Source organism: Corylus avellana, chromosome ca2 (assembly GCF_901000735.1).
Source record: "Corylus avellana chromosome ca2, CavTom2PMs-1.0".
Classification (NCBI taxonomy): Eukaryota; Viridiplantae; Streptophyta; class Magnoliopsida; order Fagales; family Betulaceae; genus Corylus; species Corylus avellana.
Window position 1 is genome coordinate 33,657,785 of NC_081542.1, and position 9,036 is coordinate 33,666,820.

Genomic DNA, 9,036 nt, shown 5'->3' on the forward strand with positions numbered 1-9,036 from the left:
TTTTTTTTTTTTTTATATGTTGTTTTTTTTTTCTTTATAAAAAAAAGTTAATCGGTTATAATTAAATATTTAAGGAATTTTTTTTAAAGTACAAGTAAATGTAAATTTTGGGTCAAATATTTTTGATTTTTCAATATGGGCTCTTTTTATAGCAATTGGCCCCAAGAAGACACTAAAAATACAAAAAAAAAAAAAAAAAAAAGGGTAAAAAAAAGCCCAAAAAGCCCTAAAGAAAGCCAAAAAACGCCCAAAAAACAAAAAAAAAAGCCCAATTTTTAAAAAGCGATTAGCGGGCGGTTATTTATTTTACTAACTGCTAACGGTTAGTGAAATCTATAAACGGCTAAGGCGGTTACGGTTATCGGTTATTGCCAATAACCGCTAACCGTAATCGCCTTGACACCCCTATCAGTTTCCAACTCTTGGATTCAAGAGTTTGCTTGAACAGATTGAGCATCCAACTCAGTTATCTATTCTCCAAAAAGAAGAAGCTCGTTCTCTTGTTGAGCCGACAGTTCTTGTAATCGTTGGATTTGAACTTCAGCATCTTCAAGTTTCTTCTTCGAAGTCTCGTCCCCCAAAGTAGAACTCTCAGCATATCGTCTGAAATGGAGATAGAAGTTCAAACTTGGCATTGATTCCTACAAGAAAAGAAATTTGTCAGGATAAGTATATCATTATCAACATTCGGAAGGTTAAGAGAAATATTTACCTCAAGTTGATGATACAGCATGTGTTCCATCACTTCCTTCGGGAATTGAGCACTGATATCTGCTGCATTATTAACCTGAATCAAATCGGCTAAGGCAATAAAAGGGTTGCCTAACAAGTTATCACTTAGTCGAGAGAGAGGTTCCCCGAATGACCAAGTAATTGGCTCAGGTGTACGGTTCACCGAGGAGCCAGCTGCTTGTGAAGTCCCTGTAATATTTTGTGCATCATAGCAAGCTGAATTATTCTTTGGCAGCTGGGTTAATTCTTTGAGGTTAACTGGTTCTGTAACGACCCAGGGAAAAGCGCTAGCCACATCTGCGCTATTACCCCAAAAGGACTAGTCAATTTAGAGTTTTCCTAGAATTCATTATAAAGCCCAGTTTCACCTAGTAACTAGGCAATGTGGGACTTAGCACCCATGACTATCTTTATAAACTACCCACTCTATGTGGGCTTATTCTCATCTTCCCAATATGGGACCGGGGTGTTACAAACTCCCCCTCTTAAATTCCTGACGTCCTCGTCAGGGCTACGTCATGCAGTGCTCTAATACCACATGGCCTGGCGTTAGTAGGTGGCTCTGATACCACTTGTAACGACCCAGGGAAAAGCGCTAGCCACATCTGCGCTATTACCCCAAAAGGACTAGTCAATTTAGAGTTTTCCTAGAATTCATTATAAAGCCCAGTTTCACCTAGTAACTAGGCAATGTGGGACTTAGCACCCATGACTATCTTTATAAACTACCCACTCTATGTGGGCTCATTCTCATCTTCCCAATATGGGACCGGGGTGTTACAGTCATGCCTTTTACTATCTCTATATTAAAATATTCTTTGTTCTCCTCTTACTAATACTTAGCAAGTACGTATTACTATTGGAATGCTTGTAGGATGTCATGTTCAAAGCTTTTTTCTTATTTAAATATCATTTTGAATTTCAATAGCTGTCTGACACCTTTGTTCTTAGTTTCCAAAAGTAGGTTATTAGTTGGACATGCCTATCATTAATCTAATTATCATGAATTCTTGTGTCGTCATTAAATTGCTTTTTCCCACAAATTGCTAGAAGTTGGTATAAGTTTTCTTCTTATTCTTTTAGTAACGAACCATAATTTTGCTTTTGTTTTCATTATAGTCATACCTATAGCTGAAATGAGAATGTTGAGACGGATTAATGAAAAGATAAGGACTTGAAAGAATCCCATTGTGAGAAGTTAATCATAGCATCACTCCTCATCTTTGAAAAAGTCTGAGTGGCTGCATCCTCGATTTCCTTGGCAATGCAAAGAAATAAATAACCTTGACTAATATCTGAGTGCATAGAATGTAACAACCATGACATTATTGTTGAATTCTCTGTTTTCCACTTTTCATAGGTGGGATCATCAAGAGCTGGTTCTGGGATCTTCCCATTCAGATTTCCCATTTTTCCCTTACTTTTGTTGTATGACTGTGACCAAGCAAGATAGTTGAGCCCATCCAATTTCATGGTTGTGTTCCGAAGGTTTGGATTTTAACTCAGAGAGGTCACAAGACTTCTTATACCCTTTTTTGGTTTTCTTAAGGTCTGATTCTTTCCGACATTTCTAGATCAGACATCCAACCCAATAGCTCCAATACACAAGGCTCAAATATGAATGACTAAGCAAGATGCATCATATCATAAAATATCATAAAAGTAGACATGAAGCAAGAGGCATCTTGTGTAGACATGCCATTTTGGTGCTACTATCAAAAATGCATACAATTTAGCCACCAAGATACTATCTTCCAAGATGGAGGAAGGATATAAAGCGAACATACACTTTGGTTAAGATTAGTTATGATGCTTTTGGTGTTGATCCTAATGATGAAAGATATGACATCATCTGCAAGAATTTCTCTAAATTAGCATTGCTTGCATCGAAAAGCATGGACAAATACAAGAAGGTGATGAAAAATATTGATATGTTAACAAAGGAATTCCGGGAATCAAGGCCAGAGCCCATTCATAATACTATGCTTAGTCCTATTAAGGTTAAAGGTATAGGGAGACCAAGGTCAACAAGAGTGGTGTCCATTTTAGAAAAAAAAAGGTGAAGAAGTCAAAACGAAAAAAGAAGGTTGCTAGTGACAACAAGGCCAAACCGGAAAGGAGGAAAAAATAGGTTCGAAAAACATTTGTATGCTCCACATAGGCTTTTTCTTGTGTTTTGTTGACTAAACCATTTTTTAACTGTAGGCCTCAAAAGCAATTCAAGATCAAGCAAACACAAGTCAAACTCCATTCCCTTCAGTAATTGATGATCAAAATGAGCGTATAATTTGTACTCGGGTATATACATAAATTTATGGACACAAATATGACGACTTACTTGATTTCTTTATGAGTTTGCATATATTTTTTTTAAAAAAATTTTCGAAGCTTGAGTTGTCTTATGTGTGTATTAGGTTGGGGTGCTAGCTAATCCAACTAAGGAGTTATCAAAGTTGTTATTTGAACACAATTTTGAAAAGGCTTTCAATGTAGCCCTACAAAGATGTGATATTTCCTTGTGTCCAGGCTATGCTCACAGGTGCATTTGTCTCATCTAACAATGTGCACAAAGTCGACGATATGTTATAGAATGTTCTTGGTGAAAGTTTTATGGTTTTTTGTTTTTTAAAGAATATGTAACTAAAGCTTCCTTCTCAGGTTGATCTACGGTGAATATTGTCAATAGTTCCTCTCCCTTTGAGCCAAGGAGTACTGCTAACCCTTTTGTGGCAATTAGCTTGTGATATCAGTAACAACCTATCCCAAAAACTTGCTTGGATGACGGTCGTGGTCAATGCCATAATTCCAACCGACCTTGGAATTGCAGTGAATAGGAATGCCATCTTACTCGAAGTTTATGCTATTCTCAACCATCAATATACATTGCATACAATTACAAGTGTTGAGCTCCCAATTATTCGTTTCTTGATGAATGCCATCAATTCCAATGTCATGGCTTCCGAATAGATTAGATTTTCTTGTAATAGTTGAATACTAGTTTTTATTTATTTTGAATTTTAGACAATTTTGAATTCTATGTTTAAGGCAATTTTCAATGCTATGTTTAATGCAATTTTGATTTGGAGGAGTTGAGATTTTGGAGGTTGAAGGAATACAAGTTATACAACTTGTATACACATACATATATGGATGATGCTTGTGGTTGACAAATTCATATTGCTGGCTAATGTTGTCAGAATCCTTTCTATTTCTGCATCTGATGCAACCATATTCCTTGGTTATCACAATAATTTGATCATATGATGCAACCAAATGATGCTGAACATATGCATCATTTGATTATAGCAATAAAGAAAATAACCATCACCATATTCCTTGGTTATAACAATAATTTGATCATATGATGCAACTAAATGATGCTGACCATATGCATCATTTGATTATAACATTATAGAAAATAACCATCATTATTGATTATATTTTGCAGCATAAAGGGCTCTTGATGATAAGGGTATTTTGATAGAGATAAAGTAGTTGACATTGCTTATATATAACAAGTTCATTTGTTTGAAAAATATCAACAATGTTACGATATATATGATTATTAAGGTTAATTTGAAGCATATATATATATATACTCGCATTGCTTTTTATCCATAAACGAGAAAGATGTTAAGGTTCAATCCAAAATCCCATTAGTAGATATTCACACAAACCATTCAATCTATCTCACATACAGCAATAGGAAACATATATTAAAAGGTCATACATACATTCAAAGAAGCTCAATGTAACCCATACATATATCAAAAAACCAAATTTAGTCTATCCAGTTGATGAGCGCCAAAATTGCATATTTGGACCCCTTAATTTGCATTTGCTAAGCCTTTAGCTTTATTATGTTCTGATGTTTTGGTTAGTTTTAGTGTTTTAGTGATTTGCAAGTTGTTAAGAGAAAAATGCGGCTATGAAATTTGCAACTTATTCCATTAATTATGGGGCTTAAGACACTTCAAGGAGCATTGATGCAAATTTGGATCAAGCGATGATTTGCACTCGATGAGTCCCACTAAAAAGGCTATATCTAGAGTTATATAGCTTGGATTGAAGCGATCTTGGTGTCATTGGAAAGATAACTCAAAGATCTACAAAGTCATATTTCATAAGAGTAGGCTAATTCCGACCAGAAGTGTGCTCGAGCACACTTTTAGTGCGATCGAGCGCACTCTCGCCCTGTGCCGTAGGAGACATGTTGCACAAGTGCGATCGAGCGCACTCTCGCCCTGTGCCGTAGGAGACATGTTGCACAAGTGCGATCGAGCGCACCTAAAGTGTGATCGAGCACACTTGGCCGACCTGGTAGTGCTGAAACCCTAAAATTAGCTTATAAATATCATTATTTTCCATTGTAAACGGAGGGAGACGTGCTGAGGGCGCCATTCTTGGTCATTTTTCGTGTTTTTTGGGTTTTTTTTAGCTTGGAACTCGAATTCTTTTGTAAGTTCTTAATTTTAATGAAGTAATTTAGTTTCTTTATGATTTATTTTGTCATGAGAGGCTAAATCTTCAACTAAGGTTGAAGATGAAGCTTCACCATTGATTTGTTTATATATTTTTATGTTTAGTCTGTACAATTACGTCATTTAATGTAATGTATGTTCGTTTCAATTTAATTGTGTGACAAAATTGTGATTGATTGTTGTTTATAAGTCGTGAAAATGTTGGATATTCATTGTGTTTCATCCAACAGATACATTTCAACTTTTGGTTTACTTTGGATATCCAATGTCTTTTGTGCAAAGCATGGATACATTGGATCTTTTGGACTAAACCAGATATGTTTTGTTTTTCGTAATAGAGATGGATTCATTGAATCTTTCAATAGGATTTTATAAAAAAAAAAAGAACATGCATGAGATTTTATTGAAATTCGGATGTATGAACAAACATAATTATATGTGCTTTGATTTGTTGAGGTGGATTCTGAAAACCTTAGTGTTTTTATCTTTTGATTTATTTCATTTGTTTTTTTTTTTTTTTTTTTCAATTTCAAGTTCCCAAAATTCGGAACTAAGTTAAAATAGGATTAGTTTAGATAGAAATTAAATTTCACAAACACAATTCCTTGTGGATCGACCTCGCACTTGCATAAGCTGTACTACACACAATTTGTGCACTTGCGAGTAATTATAATTTGCACATCAAGTTTTGGACACCGTTGCCGGGGAGTTGTTTGTTTTTGTGAAAATTTATTTTTGTTTAAATTGATTTTATTTTTCTACTAGTTTAGGTAGATTTTTGTTTCATTTTCTTTTTGCAATTTTTGTTTACTTTTATTTTTATCTGTTTCTATTTTGTTTCATCTAACCATAACAAAAAAAGAGTTTTGTTTCTATTTTCATTTTTTTCTGCAGTTCTGCGGAATCTACTCCTTGCTAGTGCGCTCAATCGCACTCCACTTGCGCTCGAGCGTACTCGAGCACAAGGCAACAAACAAAGCGCACCTGTGCTCGACCCTCCCCAACTGCGCTCAAGTGCACAACAAACATATGCTCGAGTGCAATTTGCTTACGCTCGAGCGCACACATGCAATAGAAACACAACTGCTGGACCAGCTCACACCTGCGCTCGAGCGCACCTCCGCAAACTGAACCAAAACGAGCTAGCACCTTGAATTTTGCCAAACTTATGTTTGGTCAATTTTGTGAATTTTCGTTTTGAGTTTTTGTTTTTACTTTTTGGTATTTTTGTTTATTTTATTTTCAAAAAAAAAACAAAAAAACAAAAAACAAAAACAAAAAACAAAAAATTTTGGTTAACATTTCATGTGGAAGTGTGTTCTGTTTAAAGAGTGAGGATAAGCTTGAATTTTCCTTTAGGTAATTTTAATGCTACCCCTAGTTGTAGGACACCCGCTCCTACCAACTATCATCACCATTGTCACCCACATGGACCATGTTCATACTGTTCTAACCCTTATCATAGTTCAAGTAATTGTCCATCCTAGGGACAATTTTCCAATTTTTAACATGAGCAGATGAACACCAACTTCTCCAATTTGGGGTCTGCATCAAATTTCAATTGCTACACCCTAGACTGGAGCAACCATTCTAATTTCTCGTCACAAGCTAATGCTATGGGAAATTATGCTCCCCAATTTGATGAACTGCACCATCCTGAATATCCGCACTTCGGCAACCAATCCTCTACCACTTCACCCTGCAATTATCCTCCACAAGATTTATCGTTGGAAAACACTCTCAAAGCGTTCATACAGTCTAATGGCCAAACCTTGCAAGAGCTTAAAAATGCCACCATGGTCAACTCCCAAGCTATAAATGAAGTGAAGAATGCAGCCATGGCCAACACTCAAGCAATTGAAAAGTTGGAAGGATAGCTTAGTCATTTAGTTGCTGAACTCACCGGAATAGAGGAAGAAGAGCTTCAAATTTAGTTGATGGCTGAAAGGCACTACATGATTGATGAGGATGATTCCAGCAATCCTTATCATGAGCATGTCCAAGCCACCACCCCAATTGGGAGAGAGAAAATTGTTGAGGAGACTGTTGATGAGCCAAGTCTGGAGGACCCATTGGGAAAGTGCTTTGCTCAATTTGGATGTGACCTAGACCTTGACAAGTTACTTGAGCAAGCTGATGCTTTATTGGGCTCCACTCCCAAGATGCGAACTGAGAATGGGGAAACCACTGAGATATCATTCCCTAACTCACCTTCATTAGCAGCTGAGCCTTTCATTGTGGGTAACCATGAGGAGAAAGAAGAGGAGGAAGTTGAGCAAATGGATCCCCTGCCAACTCCAAGTCTGTCCAATGACAAGGTAGTGAGTATTGAAGCTCATTTCTTCGTCACAATCCCTCTTGAGACACTGCATGAACCCCAAGCTCCACTTATTCAATGTCTTAAAGAGTCATTTTATGCCAAGACTCTCAAGGATCTTTGCAAACAAGCGAGCAAACCTAGGAACCATCGTCCCAAGAAGATCCTTCAGAGCAAGCAAGTTGGCTACATAAGATGGCGAAACATCCTTCCAGAGGGATATCAAATTCTTAAGAAGAAAGGGTGGAAGGGATTGGTCGGACATCCAAATGATCGGGGAAAGCACTGTAAAATTTCTTCCCCATTTTAATTTCTGCACATTTTCTTTCTTTCTTATTTTTATTTTATTTTGTGTAGTTTTCTTTTTGTTTCTATCATCAATTAATCTTTTGATATTTGTTTCTACGAGGAAATATTGCTATTAGATTTTGACAGGTGTTTTGGTGTTCAAGTTTGGGGGACGCCCTAGCCTTTGCACACTCGAGTTTCCTCATCCCACAGTATTGTATCTCTTGCCACATTGGGGATAATGTGTCATTTAAGTTTGGGGGTGTGGAAAAACACATTGTCTTTTTGTTTGTTTGTGTCTTTTTTTTGTTTTTATCTATTTGTTTTGTTAAAAAAAAAAAAAAAAAATTGTGCTATGTTGTTGATTGGGCATGAGTTACATTATAACTGTGATTTGCATATCATTAGTGTGTTTAACTTTTTGAACACTGCATGTCATTAGAAATCTGAGTCCTTTGACTCATTTGGTGGATTAGAGAGACTTCACATGTCTGAGTTGATTATTACAAGCACACTAGCATAAAGTCTGTGAGGTATGAGATTTAGATTGATTAGGGTGTGCATTGCGATTTGTAGGATGAAGTGTTGATGAAACCTTGGATTGAGGATAGAAAATATATATATATATATATATAAAGTGTCATCATCAGTTTGAGCTTTTCATTGATTAACCGGACCTCATGCCTCACTAAGCATCGAGTGTTCGCATAAAAACATGAGAAATTCAATTTAGTTGATTGTATGGCTAGTTTGGCTTGGTAGCCTTTTTGACTTGAGTAACTAAGCCTTAGGGATGTTTTACATCTAGTGCCCTAAAACCATCTGGTTTGGGAGTCACAGGCCCAACACTCGTTACATAGGTCAATTAGAAAGCTTAAGGGAGTCGAAAATTGCACAGCCTACATAAAAAAAAAAAAAATAATAATAATAAAAAGAATATATATATATATAAGCCTTTGGTGTTTTCATCTGTGTAAATTCCTATGAATTTTGAGGTACACTAAACTTTGAGAAAAATTGAAGCCTCTGAACTTTGTGTTAGCCTCACTTCGCACCTATTGGAGCTTGTGTTGTCTCAAATTTTCACCTTTGAGTTGAATGATTTGTGGTTGGCTTGATGATTTGATTGTGGTGTTTACTTTGTTAAACCTGCTCATGATGTGAGAACCATGTGTCTGTGTGGAAATTGCGGTTGTCAATGACATAGTGCTAAAAATG